This window comes from Delphinapterus leucas, chromosome 21 (genome assembly GCF_059928025.1).
Source record: "Delphinapterus leucas isolate spDelLeu-1000000601 "Yukka" chromosome 21, BTC_Dleu_Yukka2, whole genome shotgun sequence".
Taxonomy (NCBI): domain Eukaryota; kingdom Metazoa; phylum Chordata; class Mammalia; order Artiodactyla; family Monodontidae; genus Delphinapterus; species Delphinapterus leucas.
Window position 1 is genome coordinate 28,550,905 of NC_143149.1, and position 27,050 is coordinate 28,577,954.

Consider the following 27,050-nt stretch of genomic DNA (forward strand, 5'->3'; position numbering starts at 1 on the left):
GGCTGGCAGTCAGGTGTAAAAGACTCTGATGTGCTGTGTGTACAGCTGCACCACAGCCCGAGCCATCTGTCCACTTAGGAAGAGGAGACCTTATACAACCAAGCTTAAAGGTGAAAAAAGGAAGGTGATGTTCGGGAGAGGGAAATCTGGGCTCTTCCAAGGGATGGAGTGCTGGATGAATCTTTGGAGAGTCTAGATCCGAAGGGTATAAACCTAAGACTAGTCCTACAGCAATCTTCCTAATGAACCAATAGCCCGTCTCTATTCTCTGAGCCTCAGTGTTATTGGAAATGCCCTGGACACAGAAAGGAAGGACATTTTCCAAGGAGACACTGTAGGATTGCTGCTCAGAGTGAGGTCCTCGGATCAGCAGCATCATTGACATCTGGTCAGGAGGGTCAGAAATGCAGATCTCAGGCACACTCCCGACCCTCAGAACCAGAATCTGCATTTTAACGAGATACCCCGTGTTCCACGTGCCCATTGAAGTCTGAGAAACAGTGCTCCAGGCCAGGGGGGAAGCCAGCGCGTTTCATTGGTACTCAGTGTGTCCATTCACTGGCCTCTTCATTAGGTGGCTTTCACACTACAGCCACAGTGTTGAGTAGGTGTGATGGAGATCTTGTGTCCCGCACGCCTAAAATGGTGACCCTCTGGTTCTTTATAAAAGGAGTCGGCCAACCCCTGGTCTGGGGGGAAGTCTCTGCCACCAACCCATGTGGCCAACATTCCTGTTAGTCCTCAGAGGGCAGGTGAGTATCAGATCATTGAATTTGCTCTATAAATATTGTCACGCGCATTAGGGACAGTGGAGCAAATATTAGATGATCTCCAGTCTAGGGGCTGAGGAGTTTGTAAGGTTTTACAGACACCAGCAAAAGGTGGCCAACACTTTGAACTTTCTGCTACCTTGACTGAGTCAAATGGTTTGAAGGAGCCTTTCTCTCCCTCATTCACAGACTATAAAGAAAAACTGACAAGCTGGCTCTCTGAATCAAACAATCACCGAATTTCTCTGTTGCATCCTTGAAAGCATGTTCATGGTGGCCGGAAAGAATCACTTTTTTTCTAAATATACCAAGGGGTTACATTAACTTTATGCCAGTGTTGGGGGATGACTTCCTACGCAATGAATTACCCAAAGAGCCTGCATTCCCCCCTTCTTGAATTTCACCAGGGTGAAATGTTAAAACAGGTGTGACTGCTCTGCTTTATATAAAGCAAAAGGCTTGTTGAAAATACACATTCCTTAGCGCATGTCATAAAGAGAGCTTATGCAAAGACTCCACAAAGACTGCAGTGATTCATGGTGAGGAAGAGGACTGCTCAAGCAACATTTCTGAAATTGCTGAGATATTTTGGTAGAAGATCCTGGCCTGAAGCTTCTAGACTTGCACTTGCAGGGATATTAAAAAAGCAACTCACGTTCTGGAAACCTTTGGAGGTTTTCAAGCTATTGCTTCCCAAGTCTGTCCTTCTATCTCTGTCTCTGTCTCTCTTTCTCTCTCTCTCTCTCTCTCTCTCTCTCTCCCACACACACACACACACACACACACACACACACACACACACACACACACACCCCATCAACAAAAGCCAGGCTGCTGCCTCAGACTCCAGACGCATGCATCAATCATAATTGCAGTAGTGCCAGCAGTCATGTAACTGCTTAAAGACCTCAACAGCCTTCTGGCACTTAAAGGAAAAAAAAAATCATCTAATTAATCACAGGTGAAACAGCTTGGACTGTCTCCAAAAGCCCCTGAATTTACTGCCAAGCTTTGATGCTAATTTTCTAAGTAACCCCCTAAAGAAATTTATGATTAGGTAATTAAAATAGTGAATAAAGAGACACTTAGGTGGAGGGGAAGGAGGACAGGGAAAAAGTATATGTCCATCCTGCAATAAACACATCTGGGCATGCATCATTTGTGAACCCCAACTTAAAGGTCCCCAAGTGGCTTTCTCTTGAAGAATATTTTAAAAATCAATATTTGAAATGCCAAAACAAAGTTTATAAATGAGGCTGGGAGCAAGTCACTGCTAGGATCTGTAGGACAGGGAAGGAAATTTGCCTTCCGCCACGTACTTGCTCTTGAATTTTTTAAAAATGCCACAGCTTGTGTCCTAAGGGGAGGTTGGTGGATTTCTTCTCCCTGTGAGCTGATTGGCTTGCATCATGGGGTTTAATGTTAGCCAATCCCCCCATGTCCCTGCTGGGATAGATTCTAGATTTCTGAGTTTAATTGGCTGGAAGGAAATTGCTCCCATCTCTTCGTCAGGAAGTGTTCAGGGGAGGGCCTTGGATTTTATCATCCCAGCCCCGATCCTTCCCTCTGTCTCTGACACTCAATATTGGAACATTCCAGGAATGAGAGCTTTAGTTAACTGGCTGCTTTAGGTTTCAGAATTAAACAGCAATACTCAGAATGAGTAAATAAATGAATCAGACAAGTTTCTGCTAACCTCCAAAGTGCCTAGAACTTCAGTCCTTGCTGAAAGATCTTGCTAGCAAGTATATTTTGGTCTTAATAAGTATAGTGTAATAAGCATAATGCTTTTTAAAAATAATCCAAAATCTTGAATTTTTGGTTGGAAAGCTCTTTGCTCTGATTTATATCTACCTCCAAGATTGCTTTTAAGTTTTTTGCAGATCGGATCAGAACGGGTCTCCATTTCATCTCTTCACCAAGTCTAGTAGGGTATGAGTACTAATTACCCACTGTTGCTTGCTTGCATCATAGGTTTATTTTAAGAAGGTGTGTATAGTAGAGTGTACTACATAAATACTGACTCAAAGATATACCCTGGAAATTTAGTTTTTGTTTTTTCACTAAGTTACCATATGAAGTTATGTGTTTACTTTTTCCCTCCTGAAAGGGGAGGGGTGAAAATAACAGAATCAGAATTTTGATTTAGAAGTGAGGTTAGAGATTTTATCATCTTCGGCTTCATTTCAGAGCTGAGGGAACGGAGGCTCAGAGAGGTAAAATGATTTAGCAAAGATGCACAGACACCTAGTAGGTAGTTAAGATTATAGACTCCGAAGCAAGATATATCTGCATTTGTAAACAGCTCTGCTACTTACCAGCTGTGGCCCTTGAGAAACTGCTTGCCTTCTGACCTTCTTTTTCTGACTTACATAATGAACACAATGATATTTTTGAGTTGTAGTAAGGATTAAATGAGCTAATATAGGTAAGATCATTAGCATCATGCAAATGCTAAAAAAAATAGCTCTTATGAGTTTTATTTACTGATTTTTAATTATCATGTATTTCATTGTAATTTTATTTTTATGGAATGGATTCTTTTTCATTATTTGCAATTCCTCACTGCTTTCCAAGGGAGGTACGGTCACCATCAAAGGTGGCCCTCTGGTTGCTCAGGCTGGGTGGTGGTGGGTGTACCTGTTTGAAGGAGCTGAACCAGAGCTCAATCACTCTGTATGAAGAAAAGTTACCCATTTAAGAGGTGTCTAATTCAGACCTTCATCTTCTTCCTAGCCAATACAGAATGATGTGAGATTTGAAGCTCATTCCTAACTGAGGAGTGAAATATCTTTTTCCCCAGAGAAAGCAATGTCAGGACTTGAGTGAACCCCAGAAGAGAGGTGGAGGGTGGATTGGGAGTCATCCAGGGATTTAGGTTCCTTCCCGGTCCTCTCGAATCAGCCATGGTTGAAGGTCATCATCTACTCAGCCCTCCGTCTCCCTGATCTACTCCCCACTCCTAGATGCCTCAAGGCCTAGTACTCCTCTGAGCCTTTATCTAGAAAGCCAGGGGAGTTGGAGAATCCTGCCAAGTAGGAATTAAAAATGACACAACAGCTGATTAGATCTGAGGTGGCAAGAATGAGAAATAAAAGCCATTAGAGCCCATTTGCAATGTGCCCTCAGCTAGTCAAGTTTCAAGGTGTTCCTCCGAAGATTATTAATGGCATGACAGTGTTTTCCGTGCGGGAATCTGATATGTGAAATAACACCAGTGTACACGCACTGCATTCTAGATGCTAAGAGGGGTCTGCCCTCATTTATTTAGCTTCACAGATTTGAAGAGACACCCTAATTTGGCTGTCACGGTGAGAGCTGGTGTAAGTACCTACCCAGTGCTCAGAAGAACAGATTCTCACAGTAAACAGTTTTCTTCTATAGCAGGGGTTGGCTGGCAAGCTATGGCCCTCGGGCTAAGCCTGGTCTGCTGCCTAATTTTTGTATGGCCAATGAGCGAAGAATTTTTTTTTTTACCATCTTTATTGGAGTATAATTGCTTTACAATGGTGTGTTAGCTTCTGCTGTATAAAAAAGTGAATCAGCTATACGTATACATATATCCCCATATCCTCTCCCTCTTGGATCTCCCTCCCACCCTCCCTATCCCCCCACTCTAGGTGCTCACAAAGCACTGAGCTGATCTCCCTGCGCTATGCAGTTGCTTCCCACTAGCCATCTATTTCACATTTGGTAGTGTATATATGTCCATGCCACTCTCTCACTTCGTCCCAGCCTACCCTGCCCCCTCCCCGTGTTCTCAAGTCCATCCTCTATGTCTGAGTCTTTATTCCTGTCCTGCCCCTTGGTTCTTCAGAACCATTTTATTTTTAGATTCCATATATATGTGTTAGCATACGGTATTTCTTTTTCTCTTTCTGACTTACTTCACTCTGTATGACAGTCTCTAGGTCCATCCACCTCACTACAAATAACTCAATTTCATTTCCTTTTATGGCTGAGTAATATTCCATTGTATATATGTGCCACATCTTCTTTATCTATTCATCTGTTAATGGACACTTAGGTTGCTTCCATGTCCTGGCTATTGGAAATAGAGCTGCAATGAACATTGTGGTACATGATTCTTTTTGAATTATGGTTTTCTCAGGGTATATACCCAGTAATGGGATTGCGAGGTAATATGGTAGTTCTATTTTTAGTTTTTTGAGGAACCTCCATACTGTTCTCCATAGTGGCTGCATCAATTTATATTCCTACCAACAGTGCAAGAGGGTTCCCTTTTCTCTACACCCTCTCCAGCATTTATTGTTTGTAGATTTTTTGATGATGCCCATTCTGACTGGTGTGAGGTGATACCTCTTTGTAGTTTTGATTTGCATTTCTCTAATGATTAGTGATGTTGAGCATCCTTTCATGTGTTTGTTGGCAATCTGTATATCTTCTTTGGAGAAATATCTATTTAGGTCTTCTGCCCATTTTTAGATTGGGTTGTTTGTGTTTTTGATATTGAGCTGCATGAGCTGCTTGTATATTTTGGAGATTAATTCTTTGTCAGTTGCTTCATTTGCAAATATTTTCTCCCATTCTGAGGGTTGTCTTTTCGTCTTGTTTATGGTTTCCTTTGCTGTGCAAAAGCTTTTAAGTTTCATTAGATCCCATTTGTTTACTTTTGTTTTTATTTCCATTTCTCTAGGACGTGGGTCAAAAAGGATCTTGCTGTGATCTATGTCATAGAGTGTTCTGCCTATGTTTTCCTTTAAGAGTTTTATAGTGTCTGACCTTACATTTACGTCTTTAATCCATTTTGAGTTTATATTTTGTGTATGGTGTTAGGGAGTGTTCTAATTTTATTCTTTTACATGTAGCTGTCCGGTTCTCCCAGCACCACTTATTAAAGAGGCTCTCTTTTCTCCATTGTATACTCTTGTCTCCTTTATCAAAAATATGTGACCATATGTGCGTGGGTTTATCTCTGGGCTTTCTGTCCTGTTCCATTGATCTAGATTTCTGTTTTTGTGCCAGTACCATACTGTCTTGATTACTGTAGCTTTGTAGTATAGTTTGAAGTCAGGGAGCCTGATTCCTCCAGCTCCATTTTTCTTTCTCAAGATTGCTTTGGCTATTCAGGGTCTTTCGTGTTTCCATACAAGTTGTGAAATTTTTTGTTCTAGTTCTGTGAAAACTGTCATTGGTAGTTGGATAGGGATTGCATTGAATCTGTAGATTGCTTTGGGTAGTAGAGTCATTTTCACAATGTTCATTCTTGCAATCCAAGAACATGGTATATCTCTCCATCTGTTTGTATCATCTTTAAATTCTTTCATCAGTGTCTTATAGTTTTCTGCATACAGGTCTTTTGTCTCCTTAGGTAGGTTTATTCCTAGATATTTTATTCTTTTTGTTGCCATGGTAAATGGGAGTGTTTCCTTAATTTCTCTTTCAGATTTTTCATCATTAGTATATAGGAATGCAAGAGATTTCTGTGCATTAATTTTGTATCCTGCTTCTTTAACAAATTCATTGATTATCTCTAGTACTTTTCTGGTAGCATCTTTAGGATTCTCTATGTATAGTATCATGTCATTTGCAAACAGTGACAGCTTTACTTCTTCTTTTCCAATTTGGATTCCTTTTATTTCCTTTTCTTCTCTGATTGCTGTGGCTAAAACTTCCAAAACTATGTGGAATAATAGTGGTGAGAGTGGGCAACCTTGTCTTGTTCCTGATTTTAGAGGAAATGGTTTCAGTTTTTCACAATTGAGAACGATGTTGGCTGTGGGTTTGTCATATATGGCCTTTATTATATTGAGGTAGGTTCCCTCTATGCCTACTTTCTGGAGAGTTTTTATCGTAAATGGGTGTTGAATTTTGTTGAAAGCTGCATCTATTGAGATGATCATATGGTTTTTCTCCTTCAATGTGTTAATATGGTGTATCACATTGATTGATTTGTGTATATTGAAGAATCCTTGCACCCCTGGAATAAACCCCACTTGATCATGGTGTGTGATCATTTTAATGTGCTGTTGGATTCTGTTTGATAGTATATTGTTGAGGATTTTTGCATCTATGTTCATCAGTGATATTGGCCTGTAGCTTTCTTTTTTTGTGGCATCTTTGTCTGGTTTTGGTATCAGGGTATCATGGCCTCGTAGAATGAGTTTGGGAGTGTTCCTCCCTCTGCTAAATTTTGGAAGAGTTTGAGAAGAGTTTGAGAGTTGAGAAGGTGTTAGATCTTCTCTAAATGTTTGATAGAATTCACCTGTGAAGCCATCTGGTCCTGGGCTTTTGTTTGTTGGAAGATTTTTACTCACAGTCTCAATTTCAGTGCTTGTGATTGGTCTGTTCATATTTTCTATTTCTTCCTGGTTCAGCAAAGAATGGTTTTTATACTTGAAAATGGTTTAAAAAAATCAAAAGAAGAACATGTTATGGCGTATGGGAAATTTATGACGTTCAACTACCAGTGCCCATAAATAAAGTTTTATGGGGATATGGTCACACTCATTTGTTTCCATATAACCTGTGGTTGCTTTTGTGCTGTAACAGAGACTGGGTGGACCAAACGCCTAATTTATTTACTATCTAGACCTTTACAGAAAAAGTTTGCCAACCCTTGTTCTCTAGGATTTCTCAGCCAAACTGTTTTCCTTTGCAAAAAGAAAAGTAGTCAGAACTTATCAAAATACTATGAGGGCTTTCTGTAGAAGAATATAGCCTCGTTTTAAGGTCATGGCATGAAGATCAATATATCTACCGTTCCCAGGGACAACCACCCAACCCCAAGAGAAGCACGTTCCAGGTTTTGTAAAAGATCACTGGAGTTGAGGTCCAGCAGGCCCCCTGTGGCCATCCAGACACATGGGGAGGCAGCAGTTCCAAAAAACAATGTCAACATCCTATTTCTTCAGAAATCCTCACAGGCTGTTGATCAGAAATGCTCTGTAGTTGGTGCCCTCACATTTTACCTTCATCCATGAAAGATAAGTTAGAGCCCAGGAAAGACCTAAATCCTCATTATGTTTTGTATCTGCCTCTGTGCCATCTTGCATTCCTATCTCATTCCTAGATCTACATGTTTTGCCAAGGTTTCTCCATGATTTACCTCCCTCCTCAAAAATGGTTGTGGTTCTCAGCTGGCACTAGTAGTTGTGTCCAAGAGACTTGTTATCCTAAGTTCTCAGATTGCTTACAAAGTCCTTTCCCAATCAGTTATTATAAGTGAGAGCAGATGCAGTGATCTTGAGATGGAGAACAGTGTGGCTGTTGTTTATAGGACGGGATGAAGGAAGACTGGCCACGAATGGCTGCAGAAATGCTAGCCTGGGAGCCTCAGATGCCACGTCTTCCAAGGATCAGTCATGAAATCCTTCACTCAAAGACGTGTTCAGAAGAGCTGTTAGGTGCCAATGACCAATGGGCTTATCATCCAGTAGGAGAGATGCACACAGACGTTCATAAACACCACAGGACACGTCGAAGAGGAGGGACAAACAAAATAAAAGGGCTTTGGTAGGGGCACAGCCCCTTGACAACTTAATGGAAGAGGGGAAGATGGAATTGAGTGGAAAAGTGGAGTTGGATGACACTAGTCAGAGAGGGGACTTCATGGAACTTTTACAATGAGAAAAACCCTTCAAAACTGAGTTATTTAATACCTTCCTGATACTGAAACGGTGGCAGAGCCAGTCTCTTGACTTCCTAATTGAATGCTCTTTCAGAAAAGTGAGGAGTAGACAAGGAACCTTTAGCCAGTGTCTCAAGTGCTTGAGTTGGGAGGTTTTGTCATTATGGTTTTTAGAACATAAAATGCTTCTTGGACAGGAGCCCTGTCTTTGGTGAGTTGGAGGGAGGACTGTGAGAAGGATATTGAATGCTGCCCTTTTATCGGAAGAGATAAAATATGCACAATCTCACTCCTGGACTAATGGAATCACAGTGGCTTCAGTGCTCAGGGCTCCTCTGCAGGATAAATAGTCCCTGGATTGAACTGTGGGGTGCAGGTCAAGTGCCACCCAAGGGAGTCCTGAGCCAAAGGTAGAAGTGGATGCTGGAAATGACTTTTCTTCCCCTTTCATTTCCAGAAGCTCTTTCTCATCAGTCTTCACAGTATTTTTTTCCTCCTTTCCATGCTACAGAATCTCTTGTTGATGATTCTGCACCATGTTTCTTTCCACCCCAGTTGGAAAAAAAAATTTTTGAATGGTGACCTCATAAATGTAGATGGGAGGAAGAGTGTGGGGTTCATTTAAATGACATCAAGGAGTCTTTTTTGCTTTTCTCTAAATTTCATTCTTTTAAAAATGCATCCCTGAGTAATAAGCAGGTACTGTCACATCCAGCGGGATGGGAATTGCGAGACACTCAAGTTAATGGTCTCGCAAAAAAGCAGGTCATAGAGGAAACTGGCAGAAATGGTGCCTGAAAGCAGGGACCGTGGCCTAGTACATAACTCTCAAATAATATCATCATCACAGCCGAGCATCACAGGGAAACAGGCCCTATGAGCAAGGGGCTCCACTTTAAGCAGGACCCCCTGTGCCTCCCTTTGGGGGCTACCGGCAGGTAGACAGTTGGAGGTGGAAATTTCACGGGGATGGGCCCCTGCCTCAGGATCTCTGTGCAGCTCTGCATATGCCGTCAAGTTTCCCGTCCTTTGAAGAATGCAGAAGACTGTGCATGTCAGCGGGTTATGTCCAGTGCTTCAGGGTAAATCTCCCAATAATTGAGACGCCTGCCGGCCCTCCCACCTGGTCATCCAGCTAATAGCAGGGCAGCTTCACCAGAGGCTCAGCAGTGAGCATATTGCCCTGCTTATTCCCTCCCAAATAGCCGAAATGAATCTTCCAAGAGGCTCGAGACCACCTCTAGCAGAGAAAATATCAACAGAGAAATGAAGGCAAGAACAATCGCGCTGTTTAGGCGTCAGTGGATACTTCTATCTATAGAAGGCAAGTACCCTTCCTCCACCACGTGGCCGGGAATGTATATGTGTCGCGTAGGGTGACTACCCTCCAGGAAAAAAACCCCACTAATTGGCAGTGTGCAATTGTTATAATTAAAATCCTCTTGAACTCGAACAAAGTTTGTTCCTGTTGAAACTCAGAGGAGGAAAAGGAAGCTGAGAGTTTCACCCGAGGAGTGTCAGCAGGTTTGAACTTGCGTCTCTCCTCTGCTCTCTGCTGCCAGTCACAGGGAGCCTGAATTTCAGCTCTGACACTCACCACAACGATGACAGATCCTCCCCAAAGCCTGGCCGGCCGCAAACACGCGCATTGTTCTCCCTGTCAACCCGCTGTTGAAAGGCGATCCGCAGCCAGCTGCAACTGGCCTCATTTGTTAGTGTTCGCAAGTAGGAGGCAGAAGCTCATTACCCGGAGAAAAGAAAAGCGAGACCGGGTTCCTGAAATCAGGGACCTGTCAGCAAGGCTGGGGTCTGAATGTACCACCTCTGCTGGGGCCTGTGTATCCCTGCCCAAGACCCCACTCCTGCCCATCTTGAACAGCCCATCTCCAGGAAGTGCAATCACAGCGGTGTTTGGCATCCAGAGCATGGATGTTTTGCTTTCTCATCCAGTTTTCTTCCCATCACTGCAGACTGCAAGGGAGTACCAGGGGCTGTGACTTGTAGAAGCACCTTGGACACGTGGCCTCAGGCAGAAGCGGTCCCTCTGTCATCCTCGTCCCCACGCACCTTTGTAATAAGTTGGCAATCTAGTGAGTGAACAGGTTTCCTGAGTTCTGTGAGCTGTTCTAACAAATGAATGGAACCCAAGGAAGGGGTGGTGGGAACCTGTGATTTACAGCCAGTTGGTCAGAAGCACAGGTAACAATCTGGGTTTGCAATTAGCATCTGAAGAAATGGAGGATGGTCTTGTGGGACTGAACCCTTTACCTATGGAATGTCTAGGTAGACAGGGTCGGAATTGAGTTGAATTATAGGACACCCAGCTGGTATCTCCAGCATTGCTTGGTGGTATGTGGGGGGAACCTCCCCTCCACACATTGGAATTGGGTGAAGACAGCCCTGGCAAACTAATACAGGGACGTCTGAACCAGAGCTCTTTCCATCCTAACAATCTAGGCTCGTGGTTTATAACTTTGAGGATCACACACCCTTCTGAGAAGGTGCTGGAAGCTATGGACTCTGGGAAAATGTGCGTACACACAGAAGTTTGCAAACTGTTCATGGCCTCAATGACCCACCGATGGGTTCTTAATGCCCTAAGGTCTCTGGAAGCTTCACTGATGACCTGATCTTTCAAGAGGCAGGAAGAGAAACAGAATGAAACCCTCAGGAGGGAATGAGACATTTCTGTAGAAGTAGGCTCTTAGAAAGAGTTAATATCTGGAATGAGAGGATGCCATTCTCACTGTAACCCACATTCCCTGAAAGTGACTTCACCCCTTCTTTTAGGGAGAAAAAAAATTGATCCTTGGATTTAAAAAAAAATATCTTTGCACATCAGAAGACCCCCTCAGAGCATTTTGCCCACTTTTCCGGCTTTGCTTGAAAACACGAATAAATGAGCTGAACTTAATATACTATGACTTCCAGGGAAATGTCCCTTCTCTGCCCAGATCTAAAGGATGAGAGCATTTGGCCAGGTCACTTATTTGAAGGAAAACAGGATGTGAAGGGCAAAGGGAGAGAGTGACCTGGGTTCTAGTTCTAAAATATTTAGCCTTTTCAATCACAGAGCGTTCATAAACCACTGAAGACTCCGATGTTAGCTAGAAAACTCTAAGATTTAGCACGTTTACCCTTATTCTTCCCACCTGGCTGGCCCACCCCTTGGTCTAGCACTTAGAATCACCACCAGTGTTTCTGGTTCTAAGCTCCCCTCCACGCTCTCCTTCTGTCTCCACCTCTACTTCCCCATCACATCAGGTAAAATCAGCAGATTGAAAAGATCTCAATGGTCCCTTCCAACTAAAAAAAAAAAATGCTAGGATTTTATGATTCTCTGAATCCCAGTGCTGTGGTAGCTCTAATTTCAGGCTTGTCTAGAATTCTTTCCTTTGCTTCACAGAGCAAGAGAATAGCTTATGTTGCAAAATGCATCCCAGAGAGCAGCACCCCAGAGACCAGAGCAGGGTGAATGCGGGCACAGCTAATGCAGAGCACAGCAGCCTGACCGGGTGGAGGAGGACGAACGGGTCTTGTGTGTGGATTGCAAAATGCTTTGCTTGGCAATTTGGCTGTGCTGATAATTACAGGGCAGGGTAAGTTGGGCGTGAGGTGATGGTGGAGATGCAGTTAAGAGAGCTGTTCCAGGGGTTTCTCTCTCTGTTGGTTCTGTTGGAGAATTGGGAGAGCTGGCAGAGAGCGAAGGATAAAGCTTGAAGGGAGCACGTCAGCTTCCTTACCTACCTAATTTTGGGAGAAAATCCACATGACCTGCGCACACTGCTTTTTTTTTTGACAGCCCTGGCAGGGAGCTTCCCTTGACATGAGATGAAAGGTCATTGACTTACCCTTCCACTCGTTGTAGTATGTCTTCTCGGACAGTCCTGTCAGACAGAACCCAGGATAAGTAATGCATAATTTAAAGAACTTCTGTAAGAATTACATGACATAAAATGGAGGTTGTCATATGCTAACCCAATGAAATAAGGTACAGAGGAACCACTAGCTCTTGTAGACAAAAGAACAGTTTTAAGATCTAGCTTTGCCCTTGGCACTTAATGAGACCTTGTAACCAAGGACCTTTTTAACTCACACTTTCTCTAACTTTAAACTAGTGTCGAATTGCAATTATAATAACAATAACCATGTGAGTTGGGGTGGTAATAATAATAATGATAATAATAATAGTAATAATTTCCTTTCAAAAGAAAAAGGAACCACATTCTCCAAAAACTTCAGTTTTATTCTTGATTCTGGAAGCTTTTCTCCTTGAAGTTCTCTCCCACGGAGTTTGCTGGGTCAACAAAGCTCTGGTCACAATAGCTACAGATAATATTTTCAAAGTTCTGAACCAAACCCTATGGCAGCCTTTTAAATCATCCAGTGAAGAATCATTCACCCTGGGCCACCAAGGAGTGATTTGACTTCTTGTCTCCAGAAGGCATCAAAAAGATGGTGAAACTAACTGGTCAGTCTTTTATGAGGCTGCCACAAAAACAATTCCAAGTGTAGCACAGGTGTAAATATTATATTTATGTGTTACGGTCATATATAAATACATGTTATAGAGACACGATGGATATCTCTGGGTGATGGAATTGTGAATGATTTTTGGCATCTCTTCTGTTCTCTTTATTTTCTAAGTTTTCTTCAATGAGCATGTATTTCTCTTTTGGAGGACGATATAAAGAACAAAATTGTCCCTAACAGTCATTGAGTTAGCCCAGCATTTTGTTCAAGCATAATTTCCTCTCTCAATAACAATTACAGCTCTTTTTCACTGAAAGGCTCCCGTGGTCCTTTAATCCAAAGAAGGGTTTTTCCCTGAGGTTCCCATTGCCTTAAAGATACCTGGGAGAGGCCAATTGAAAAGGCCACTCACTTCTTCCCAAATGTATTTCCCCTTCCTTTACAGACTCTTAACCAAAAACTATGAGACCTATTTCATGTCAAAAAGCAAACAAACAAACAAAAAACAAACCCAGCACCTACAAAATCAGAAGTGCTTAGCATTGGTATAAAGAGTGGGATTAACTCAGAGTTAGGGTTTTGCCAAGTTAATATCATGAAGGGGGAGAAGGCAAGGGCGATAGGGTGTATGCAGGAAAGGAACTGAGTGATGGGCCAGGGGATCTAAGCTGCTGGGTGAAGAATAAGATGAAGTTACTGCAGGTGGGGATCTGTAATAACAGCGAAAAAAGTACTAGGGTCCATAAATTGGTGATCCTTGTTAACCCAAAGATTTGTTGGAGTTAGTTTCTTGGAAGAAATGAGCAGAAATGTCAGGAAGTGGTGATCAAAGGGTGGGTTGCTAGAAATCAAGATTGGAGGTGGGGAGATTAGTACTATTATTAAGAATGACAAGATCTGAGCTATGACCAAGGGAATGTGTGGCGAAAATGAAGTAGAAGATGCATTCTTGCTGAGAAGGAGGTTAAGGAACTGAGAGGCCAGGTATTAGATGATTTTCTGATCTTAATGTTGAAGTTATCAAGAATGAAAACAAGAATAGTGGGTGGGGAGAAGGGGTAGGACCCGCCATAGTAGGGGAGGAAACGGTGCTAAACCTTCAGTGAATGCAAATGGCATCAGCAGCGTAGTCTGTAACTGAACGGAGGTAAAAGCAGGTGAAAGAGCAGGTGAAAGCCTGGAAGCTGCAAAGCTGGGAAAGGTGGGCAGCGCTCCACTCCAAGGCTCTGTGGGGAGAAAAAAACAGCCACCTCTTGAGAGCACAGCGGAGGTCAGTGTCCTGTAGGCACCCAGATCTCAGGGATAAGAGGAGAATGAAGAAATCAGAGAAAAATCTGAACAACTCCAGGTAGGTTTGCTGATGGCAAACAGCAGTAGGAAAGGATTTGAAGGCATGGAGGAGGGTGAAAGCCTGCGGTGTGTTAAAAAAGAAACTGGGCTGTATTTAAAATGCTGAGTTTATTTGAATAAAAGTCGATTTGAATCCGGCAGCACCAAACGGGAAGTGGTTAGGAGTGCCCCAGGGGCAGGAGCCAGGGGAAAGATTTTATAAGAAAGATGCAGAAGCAGAGTAAGGAAATGATTGCATTGGCTATAGCTGAAGCGTTTGCCTTATTTGGAAAAGGCTCGTTGGCCTTTGTGACCCGTTGTCCTTAGGCTGTGATTCCTTAACCTTGAGGCGTTTCAGGCTAAGTTTTGGTTAGCTTACTGGGCTAGTAAGCCGTGAATCCGCCTCAGTTTAATGGCCTCTTTGTTTAATTAAACAGGTGGGTTAATGTCCAGAGCCCTGTGGGATGAGAGTGTGGGCGTCAGGAAATGCCAGGGAGACTTCAAAGTTTCTTGGAGAATGAGGTACAGAGAGGAACATTGAACATAACCGATGGTCCCTTGTGGTGAGCTAGAAAAGTCTTTCTTGGGGTTGATCTCTCCAGAACACTGAAGCAAAGAGACGGAACCTTGTCAACGGGTGAGAGGGTGAGTAGGAAAAAAAAAAAAAGCCTGTGGTACTCTCACTGCTGTTGACAACTTCAAAGTCTGGGTGAAGGTCACGAGAAAGCCTGGTGTTCTTGGAAAGGACCTGCAATGATGTAAGGGCAAAGCATTTTTATCTTCCCCATTAAGAAAAAAATTAAGAAGACCTCAGAACAAGAAATAGGCAGACAAATTGAAAAATACACATCTGATCCATGAACCTGGCTTCAAATGCCTAATTTCTTACCTTTCCCCCAGCAGGCAGGGGAAAACTAAAAGCCCCACCTCCCAGGCGGCTAATGGCTTTTTCTTTTATTCTACACTTTTCGACTGATTTGATTTATTCTTTGGGATAAGAAAAGAGAGAGAAATAGAAAAAGGAAAAGGTCCATAACCATACCCAGGTCTACTTCCAGGGGCAACAGGACGCCTGACTTTTAGCGGAGGAGACATGTATGTGTCCAGTTCTTCCTGAAAGCCAGCCCTGTTTTCTGTTGCCTCGTGGCAGACACATGAGTGATTTATTGCTTCTAACGTCTCTTCGTTTGTAATAAAGTTTTCAGCAGCTCTTTTTAGCTGCTGCAACCTCTGCCCCTACAAACATTCTCACACACACGCACTGACCTCACTTTGTTCTTTCTTCACATAATGTCAATTCATAAAGCTTTCATCAAGTCAACCAGGTGGAAAAATCCCGTTGCTGAAAGAAGCGTTCATTCAGGGTGGTGGAAGCGAGCCGCTGGGCCAGAGAAGGGAGTGATAGACAAGGTGGGGAAGGGAAGAAAGTGTGTTGATGGGAAAAGTGTGTTGTGTGTAGGGAAGTGAGCATACGCCTCCCAGGGGTGTACCCTCCCGATGAAAGATCTTCTCTCCTTATACCCGCCTGCCAACATCCACAGAAGCTGACATCTGTCATTGCAGGAATGGCAGATAGAATTCATAATATACATATTCAAAGACGTGGAGCTTTGGACCTAATGCCCAACGATGATAAGAAAGCTTAAGCGTTTTCCTCCCTGCATTACAGCACAGCATCTTTGTGAGGCGGTTGGTTTCTGCTTCCTTCCTCCCATGACCCTGCTCACCACTTGGTTTCTATCTCCAGCTCTGATATAACCTGCCATGGTCATCCCAACCACTGGACCCCATCCCGCCCCTTAGAGTCTTCTCAGCCTCCTCATTTAAGATTGGTCATTACATGGCCTCTATTGATTGCCTTTTCTTTTAAGTACGGGTCATGTTACATGTTTAGTAATTTTGAATTGCATCCTGGACATTGTAAATAATAACTGTAGAGATTGTAGGTGCTTTTCTATTCCTCCTGTTCCTCCAAAGAGTCTTGATTTTTTTTTTTTTTTTTTTGCATGTGTGTTCATTTAATCAGTTAATTTTCAGGACTTGGTCTCCAAACTCTGTTTCTCTGTAATGGATAGCAGCTAATATCTGCATTTAGTTCTTTTAGACTTACCTGGACACTTGGAGTCTGTCCTGCACATGTGTAGTGCAGATACAAACCAGATATTTGGGATGTTTATGTACAGAAGTTGTGATTCTTGCTCTCTATATATCTCTGTTCAAAAATATGCCCCCTCACTTTCTGGCTTCTGTAGTCACTTTTATGGTTCTTCAGTCTGCAAAACTGCAAGGGTCTATCAGAATTTTAGCTACCCTACATGGGGCCAAACTAAGGCCTACTCCCAGCCAAAGAGCCTTAGAAATCAGAAAATTCACCCAATGCTATTCCCTTCTGCCAAGTGTGGACCTCCATTCTAGTTTCTGGTTTGGGTCATTCATAAATGTCTTTGGGTAGTTGTTTTTTGTATTCTGTCCAGAATTAATAGTTGTTACTTGTGGAATAGTAGGCCCAATAGGAGCTACTCACCATTCCTAGAAATAGAACCTTGCTACTGCTTTTTTAATGAGCTAAATATTTTATTTTTTAATTTTATATTGGAGTATAGTTGATTTACAACTACTACTTTTTAATAGTAGAAAAAAAAATGTCCACTGACCCTACTATTGCCACATTTTGAGTTGTCTAGAAAATAATTTTAAAACCGTAAAAACAAAATTCCATACTGTATACATTTAATAGAGCATGAGATTTCATCAAGAACTTGTTTTCAACATCTATGGATTTTACTGGGCACACCTTACACTTATGACCCTCTAATCTCCATCTGCCTTCAGAGAGAGATGGTCAAATCAGAAAAATAAGGCTTAGCCGTAACAGATAAGCAGCAGCATACCACAGCATAAATAGATTCTGACCAGGTGATGTGAGAATAAATACTGAACAGGAGGGGGCCTTAATGGGCTGAGATAATTCAGGAAGTCTTCCTGGAGGGAGGAAAAATTGAGCTAGCCTTGAAAGAGGAAGAAAGACTTGAATAAATGAATACATAATGAAATAAATTATCAGGAGGAAAATAAATAAAATCACAGTTTGATTTAGGGAAAATAAGTAGACCAGTTAGGCTAAAACAGACAGTTCAAGTATAGAAATAATGATATATAACATCAGAGGGTAAAATCCAGGACTCCAAAGAAAAGTTCTTTGGACTCCATGCTCTAATGAGCAATGGAACTGAAATCCATGATACAGGTTACGTGGTAAACTCAGGACAGGATTTAATAAGAGTGACCTGTGTTTCTACTTTTGGCTGTGTTCTGACATGACAACTGTAAGATATAGGAAGTAGCCCATAACCCTTTGGTTGAGGGTGAGGTCTCTTCCTGAAGTGGGTAGACTTCCTGAAGGTCAAGTATGTGTAAAAGAAGTGGATTTTAGAAAGGAAACTGGAACTAGTCTTGAACTACCCAGAAAGGAAACTTACCTTTTCCTGACTCTCACCCTCTCAAGTCTCCACTTTTACTGTATTTCTAGAAGATTGGAGAAATATGATCCCTTCCACAAAGGACAAGCTGGAAACGAGGTAAGGAGATAGTCGGATTGTAAGTTCCATAAGACCAAAGATACGCACATCCATGTGGTTCAACAGCCACAGGGCAAACAGCATCTGGCAACTAGTGGACACGGAACAAGTATGGGCATATGTTGAAGATGAATGAGCTAGACCATACAAGCTCATTGCATCTTACTCTTTATGCTTATTTTCCCCACTTCGCATTTTTTTTCTTTCTCTTTCTCTCTTTTTTTTTTTTTTGTCTTATTAAAAATAACTCAGCCTATGAGTTTAGGCTTAAATATTAATTCACAGTGAGCAGTGGTGCTGGGTGTAGAAATTAGTGTGAAATCCTCAAGGAGAAGGTAAATCTCCAGGGTCACAAATTTTGTCAAACATGGAGTCTCTGGGTTTGCTTGCATTAAGGAAGCTGAAAAATTCCCCAATGGGTAATTCAAAATATTCTTTATTTTAAATTTACTCCAACTGTGTGAATGTGGTATCATCATTCACCTATTAAAGATGGGGAGAATGAGATCCTAAGAGGTTAAATACCTCACCCAACACACACAGCTAGAAGGTAACAAAGCTAGCATTTAAAGCCAGAGACCTCTCAACTAGATCATTAGTTAGAACTAAAGGCTTGGGCTTATGGGTTTGGAGAGGTGTCATGTCAATGACAGAGTCTAGAAATGAAGGGAAATGCCCCCTAGAGAGGGATGCTAGGAGGAACAGGCTAGTGATGGAGTCCACAATGGGGCAGACTGGGGGTTAATGATGAGATTAATAACATCAAAACGCTTCCTCTTCTTGACACAATCCACAATAAACAGTCAAAGAGTAGAGTCTGGCTGACCAGATAAAATGTAGACCGAATTTTCTTGAATCATCTCAGTTATTAGAGCTTACTTACTACAGGCAAAACGAAGACTGTAAAGAGATCTTCAGCTGTCATAATGAGAAAATTACTATGTCCTCCCTCTTGGAAATTCAATATTTCCTATTATTACTTTCTCCCCTTCCCCAGTTATTCCAAATTAAAACTAAGTTCAGGCTAAAACACAGTTCAGAGCACCGAAGACCCAGAATTCATCTTCACTAGATTTATCTCCATAGAATAAACCCACTGAGGGCAGTTGAATTTGGTCCTAGTTCTTTCTCATTTAATTAACTCATTCAGCAGAATTTACTGAAGACTTACAATGTCCCAAGCATTTTGTTTTGTTTTGTTTTCTTTTGTTTTGTTTTTGCGGTATGTGGTCCTGTCACTGTTGTGGCCTCTCCCGTTGCGGAGCACAGGCTCCGGACGTGCAGGCTCAGCGGCCATGGGTCATGGGCCCAGCTGCCCCGCGGCATGTGGGATCTTCCCGGACCTGGGCACGAACCCGTGTCCCCTACATCGGCAGGCGGACTCTCAACCACTGCGCCACCGGGGAAGCCCCCCCAAGCATTTTTTATAGGCATGCAGATCATAAGACGTAATCCTTACCCTCAAGGAGCTCATAGTACAATTACATGATCTGAAAAAAATGACTTCCCTTCCTTAGACTCAGTTCATCTGCAAAACAGATAGAATAGTCCTCATCCTTTTGTGGGAGGCTAAATATTCCCTTAGGTGTCAAAGCAGCCTGTACTGCATTGCAAAATGAAAAGTAACCTATGAGAAAATTATTTTTACCTTTTATACACTGCTTCATTTAACAGTCAATAAGCTAAACCTAAGCTATGTGGATAAATTAGGTAATTTTCTGTCAAATGCTCTGAATTCCTATGAGACGACTAGCAGTGTAATATGAAATCACCTCCTCTTCTTAAGGATCAGGGAAGTGAAAGTACAAGAAAGGGTCTTGTTTCGCAGATTCAGTAAGGATAACATTATTTAGGATTGGGTTTGTCTATAAGTAACAGGGACCCAGAAAAGAGTAATTTAAATAAGCTTTATTTCTCTCTCACATAAGAGAAGTGGAAGGTAGATAACTCCAAGACTCAAACAGTAGTTCCAAAGTTGTCTGGATTAAGTCAAGCTCCTTCCACCAAAACCCAGGATATAGACTTTGTTCACTTGGCCCAAGAGAGTTGCCATCGTTCCAGACATCACATTCATATCCAAGTAGCAGGATAGACAAAGATAATTGGGAAAACATGCCCTCTTCCACATGACCTCTCCACTTGCAGTCCATTGGTCAAAACTGAGATAGATGGCCATGGTTAGCTGCAAGGGAGGCCAGGAAATGTATTCTTTAGTCAAGGGACAATGTGCCTAGCTAAAAATCAAATTTCCTTTGAGAGGGAAAATTAGGACAAGTATTTGTAAGGCAAATAGCAGCCTTTCCCACAGGGAGCATCAGAAAGACTATGGATGAATATTCATTGTCATCTCCTTTCCTGAGTGCTACCATCTGCTACTGCCTAGAAGAACACCAATGCCCAAGCGGTGGTTGTCAAATTTTAGCAGACATCAGAGTCACTTGGAGAACGTGTTGAAACACAGATTGCTGAGACCCATCCCTGGAGTTTCTTGTTCAGAAGGTCTGAAGTGGGACCAGATTATTTGCATTTCAGTAAGTTCCCAGGTGATGCTGATGCTGCTGGTCTGGGAACCATACTTGAGAATTACTGCTCTAAGCAAATGTACAGAGCAGGAGCAAAAGGAAAAAGAGGGAAAGCAAGAGATCGTGAGTATTACTGATGGGGTGGTCAACAGAGAGTAGAACTGTTGATAAGAGTAACATCAAGCCATGAAGATGGAACACTATACGTCAGCACCTCTAACCCACCTACCAAGCCTTGGAAGAGTTCTAGCATTCTAGGACATTTGGGCACATAAAGTAGCCCAGATACTGTGGCTCAAGAGATCCTGGGTGTGACTGTGCCCTGATCTGATCAACCTGCCTTTTTGGAATTAGCAGAGGCCACACTTTATTGCTCCAAATTGCTGAAATCTGATGTCTTCCTTACTTCTGACACATCATCAACAGCCCCACTGGAATTGCTGACCTATGACCTGCTGGGATATTTGACTCAAGTTTCCCCTCGGAGTGTAGAATGCTGACACTGAAATAGCCATAATCAGCATCCCCTCTCCTATAGTCTCATGAAATCCGTGACCTGGAAGATCCCACTTATCATCTCGCCAGAGTCCCCTAATCATGATCTCTTCCATTTGTGGGGCTGCCAGGATGCTAAGTCAGGAACTTAGCCCTTGGTCAAGAAGGACAACAACATTCTCCAGTTGGATGGGGCATCTTACTTTATCATTGACGGTTTGTCTTCCTATCTGTTTTGCATGTTTCCTCACCCTGAACCTAATTTTACTCATGGCCACGTATGCACACATTTGATGAGCCCTTATTCTGTACCTGCTATCCGCATACTCTAGGTGTTTGTGTATATACTCTCTCCAGCCAATGTGAGCGCCTGAAGCATCCAGCATAGTGCCTGACATCGAGGCAATATGGAAGTTTTGAAGGGTTGACACTGAGCCTGGGGTTTTTACACACACAGTTTGTCAACAAGGCTTTGAGATTCTGCTGACTTCCTTGCCAAAAGCTCCAGGCACTACCGGCACCTGTGACCACCACCAGATTGCGGTCTCATTCTCCTTCCCCCTCCCTCATCTGAAAAAAAGGCAGCGTGCAAAACAGCGGACACACTGCTTTTGGAAGAGTGGTGGGCCCTAATGCAGGCCTTTGGTAGGGATAGAGATAAAAGGGGCAGAATACAAATGCCTAAAGGGTTTCTGTGCAGGAGGAATGGCAAGTGCCTGGATGCCACCAAGGGGACCCCAAAGGCAGCAGCAATCTCATGGACTGATCCTGACCTATTGGGTCAGTCAGTGCATGGTTAATGAGAAGCTGGATAACACTGTTGTGTGTGTGCACGTGTGTGTGTTGCAGATAAAATGTAGAAGATTTACCAGCTTTATTCCCTCTCTGACTAATTCTGCTCCAAATCATCACCTCCCTTACAAGGCTGCCATGTCCAAGACCTCTTGGAAATGACTTACTGAGAGATCTTTGAAGGAGGTACAGGAAATCAGGAAAGTATTAATCCTCTAACAACTTGCTTCTTCCTCCTTCTTCCCTGTTACTCTATTTGGCGTTAGAAAGCTAAAGCTCAGCCAGAAAGCACAAATGAGTTTTTTAAATCACCCATATCTCAGGTGCCAGGCTGTCTGTGGAAAACAAAATTGATCTGTTTTAAAGACTTGACTGGGCTTAGGAAGACAGCTCCCTGAGCTCTGTTCATCTGCCCTAATGAGCTGCTTTTTTTTTTTTTCAGTCTCATTTAACTTTTCTTGCCACAGGGATAAAATGAGCGAGAACAATAAAAAGGGAAGGAGTGATGAAGGGGTAGGAGGAATTAAAGCCTCCTGTGTGAATAGGTAATTTGATTCACTGTTTACATTGCTGGTAGAGAGATTTAAACAGTTGACCTACTCATGACCCTTTAAATTGAGATTTCAGAGAGATTTTTAAAACCAAATAAACTTTAGAGTAATGAAAACTATTTTGTGGACTCTAAACTAATCCAGGTGGTCAGACTAGGAAGGGGTTGGGTAGGGGTCATTTCTGGGGAGGGATCTAAAAAGACAGTTTCTCTTCTTTGTGCTTAAAAGCTATTTGTTACAAACCATCAAAAATGTATGGCAACCTATTATGTGTAATGCATTGCATTGGGGAACTAAAATATAGAAGATAGAGTTTAGGGCACACAGAAAAATAGTGTATCTTTGTATGTTCCAGGTACCAAATGTTTTACAGCAATAATGCAGAACGTTGAAGAGGGAAACATTACCACAGGGTGTGATGTTCAAGAAAGATTGCACATAGTGGGAGAGACTCTTTTAGGTTTTTGCTTGATATGTAAAACTCAGACATAATGGAGGTGGTTTCTAGGAAAAGGAAAAGACATAAGATTAGATAAGGAAAGAGAGAAGGCACTAGAGATTATTGTGTTAATAGCTGATTAGCAAATTAACAAACAGAATTCCATGGAGAATTTTGGGGAAGGATGGTAATGTAAGTGAAGGTTTACAAAACTCCCATCATCTTATATACTACTGAAAAGAACCAAAAGGAAGCAAAATAGAGAAAGCTACTTTATTATTTCTGAACAGAGGGGATGATCCTTACTTTATATCATTAAGCCCTGAGAAATATATGTCAGATACAATCTGGTCCAAATTGAAATGAGTCATCAAAGGCTAGCAACCCATCTCCACTTCCTAAGAGATCTGTGCAGTGTCGTGGGAAGATTAAGAAATTCTGTATAATAATTTTTTTAAGACTGTGATCCTCAATTTATGAAAATGAAGATTGAGTATATGAATCAGCCATAAGCAAAATAGCAAACAACCTACTCTGATTTTCTTTCCTAGCTGAAGTCAGACGTACCCTGTAAGCCCAACAACTGGGATAGAAGTTTGCATAGTCGTGCCACATTTTTTTCTCTCTAGCATGACTTCCTAATGGTGGCACAGGCTGACTCTGCAGCAAAGACAAACTCTTCCTAATATGGAGAACATGGTTTGAAGCAGAAACATCCCTGGTAGAGTTGTTTCCACTACTGCAGAGAGACTGAATTTACACCAAGTTCTTTTAGCTGCCCATGGCTGCAGCTCCTCGACCTTTGACTACTGAACAACTGAACTAATCATTTCAATCCATCATCCAGGCCTCCAGATCAAATTTAAAGGGGAGATTAAAATGATATACAAGTAAACTGAAAATAGAAACAAGAAGAACTCACTTCAGTTGGGCAAATGGCAAGCCCAGAGTTTCTCTCATTAAAAAATGATGAATAGGAAAACAGCACAAGCAAACAAATGCAAACCTGTGCAAAAATCCTGCAATTATAAATGTACACCCCAAAATGAAAATGAGTATACATCATACATTTTAGATAGCATTCATCCTCTAGAATAAGATTTAATAATGAAATATAAGAAAATGTGAACTCCCTCACACTTTCAAGGAAATTAAAGAAAATAGACTATGAAACAAATTGAAAGAGAGGGATAATTAGTTGACTGAGTTTTTTAAAGAGCATTGCTAGAAATAATAAAACCATTTGATATGATAATGCCATTGCATTTAAATGTCATAAGATCCAGCAAAGATCAGAGTTAATAATACAACAATAGAATCAGGGCTATGGACTAGTGCTTGCAAAAAGAAAGCACCTAAACTATAGAGACAAATCACAAAACACTGAAAACAGTGATGTTTGTGTAGAATAGGCAGAAAACAAGTGTATAGGTGATAAGTGGGCTTGAAGAAGAAAACAGAACACATGAGACAGAAATAGTATTCAAAGACATAATAGAAGAAAATGTATCTAGAGTTAATGATTTCAATCTACAGAATGAAAAAAAATTACCTTAATTCATCAAAATTACCAGTAAACTTCAAGATATATCCTAAAGAATCTTCTGAATTTCAAAAATAAAGAAAAAAATGGTACAGGCTGCCAGGCAAAAAATAACTTACAAAGGAAAACAATGAGACTGGCCTCAAAGCAAAACCTCAAAAACAAAATATTCCAGAAAGAAATGGCACAATATTTATAGAATTTTAAAGGGGTGGGGGAATGTGAACCAAGAATTTTTATATCCAGCCAAATTTCTATTCATGTGTATTGATAATAAAAAGACTCAAAGACTGAAGCATTGTGCCCCCTGAAAAACCTACTTGAGGATGGAGTCTAAACAACTAAGTAACTAATCAAAATAAAAAGGCCATGAATAAAGAATATTTGGAAAAAGCAAATGTCAGACATTTAATGTATGTAAACACAGAGTTGGACCCAAGTAATTAGATACCTACAATCTTTTCCTTCAATATAATTAGCAAAAAGTTATATTGAAGGAAAAGACTGTAGATATCTAATGCTTCAAGGTCAAGGTATGTAATATAGAAAATAACTGAAATATAATTTAATAATTTAATGTAGTAATAATAATTTCACTAAGAGAGCCATACAAGGATAGAACAAAACCCAGACAGCAAAGTATAGAGGACCTAATTTCTGCCTCTTTAGTAGAAAGAAAACCAATCTATTATTTACTTTCTCACTTTCATTAACTAATAATTACAAATTTCGGCACAATACTTAAACACATCAAATATTCACAATCAGAAGAAACAGAGTGCAAGTCTCAAAAAACTGATCCACAAGGAACAAAGCATATAGCAAAGGATACACAAGCAAGCACAGATCACAAGGCAATAGGGAAATTATCCAGAATAAAAACAAATGATGTATATTATATAATTTTAAACTCTGTATATCAAGCTTCATATCTGATAAAAATATACCTACTTTTTACATGTAAGTGCTACATTAGTTTTAAAATTTGATTATATAAAATGTGAAGAAAATTTAAATAAATTCCAAGGATAATTTGACACCTTTTTTAACCACAATGCAACAAAACAGGAAATAAATAACAGAAGTACAAATAATTCACAAACAGAAATATTTTAAAATTTAATAAAAACCCCAGGTCAAAGAGAATGTCAAAATCTTAAACAGTAAATAACAATAAAGGAAACTTCACAATCAGACTTACTGAATGTGAACAAAATTGTACTCAGAGGAACATTCATAGCCTTAAACAACATCCTTACTAACCAAAACTGCTATACATAATTAATATTTAATTCAAAATGTTGGAAGTATAAGTAAGCATATGAAATAAATTCTCATGGATTAAACCAAAAGTCAACCAATTAGGGTGTTGTAAAATTTAACAGCAAAACAGATGAATCCACTAACTTGTCTATGAAGAAATAAAAAAGAAAACACAAGTATACAATACTGGACATTTAACGGAAATTGGATGACTTAAAAAAAAAACCCTTCATTTGCTACTACACTAGTAAAATTGAAGAATGGATAAAAATACAGTTATAAAATAAGTCACAGGATATAATATACAGCATTGAGAAATATAGTCAGTAAAGTCATAATAACTTTGTATGGTGACAGATGGTAATTAGACTTGTCGTGGTGATCACGTAATGTATAAAAACATTGAATCACTATGTGATACACCTAAAATGAACATAACGTTATGTCAATTCTACCTCAATAAAATTTTTTAAAAGAAAAAGAAAAATGGATGAAACTAAGGATTTTATAGAAAAATATAAATCTTACAAATTACTTCAAAAAGTAAGAACATTTAAACGATGAATGACCACTGAGGAAAAAAATCAAGAATACTACAAAAACAAAAATAACACTCCCTCTAAAAAAAAAGACAGAGTTCAGATGTTTCCAAATGTGATTCATAGGAGCTTAGTAGTTTTTGAATGAAATACCTAATTCTGAAAAACTGAGTATTCTTTCTAATGTTTGCCTGAGGCTGTAGCCCTGGGAATAGCCTGGACTCATGGCCAGCTAAATCAGAAATAAATTTTAAAACCTTTATTTTTCTAGGCAGCATCAGGAGCCAGGAAAAGGTGGACAGTTAAATAAAACATCAGTTCACAACTATTAAAAGCAGTCGAGGCAAGGTTCCGTGCCAAATTGGCTTGAAGAAATAGTGTGGCAGGTATGCTTTTAATGAAGACCATTTCTCCACCTTCCTGTTTTAATTTGATTTCCCTGGCAGACTTGTGCTTCCTTGGCTTGGAGGAAATCTGCTTAACTACCACCATCTCAACTGGGAGCCAGACAGCTGGATTCCTTCACCATTTTTGTAAATAGTTTGCCTTTTGACATCCACAGGGATCACCGTGTTGCCTCCACCGGAATCCTGGAGCAGGTCCAGCAGAAAAGAAAAGGCTGCTCCATTTGCCTGGGACAAGCCCCACGATGTCAGTGGCAGAGGTTTTGCCCATTTTAAGCTAAATTATGAACTATATCCTCTTCCTAGATTCCTGTTGGCTATGTAGACTCTCTTTGTTAATGGCTCCAAACCACCCAGCAAAGTGCCCCTCAGGCTAAGAGCACAGCTAAGGCCCAACAACTGTTAGTTTCAGAGCAGGCTGGCGCTGCCTTCTTAGCCAGCCTCCAGGGCTCGCCATATACAACCACACTTTCTTTATAGATTACATAAAAGTTTCACGGCCATTGCACTGTTTTCCAAATAGGTTCGAAATTCTGTCAGCCTGCAGAATGTCCCACGAGGCCTTAATCCAGGCCTGAGATGAGACTGTATTTGTTTCCTACTGTTGCCGGAGCAGATGGCCACCAGCGTCATGGCTTAAAACAACACACATTTTTGTCTCACACTTCGGGAGGTTACAAGTCCAAAATAGGCCTTATGAGCTAAAATTAAGGTGCCAGCAGAGCTGCATTCGTTCCGAAGTTTCTAGAATATCTGTTTTC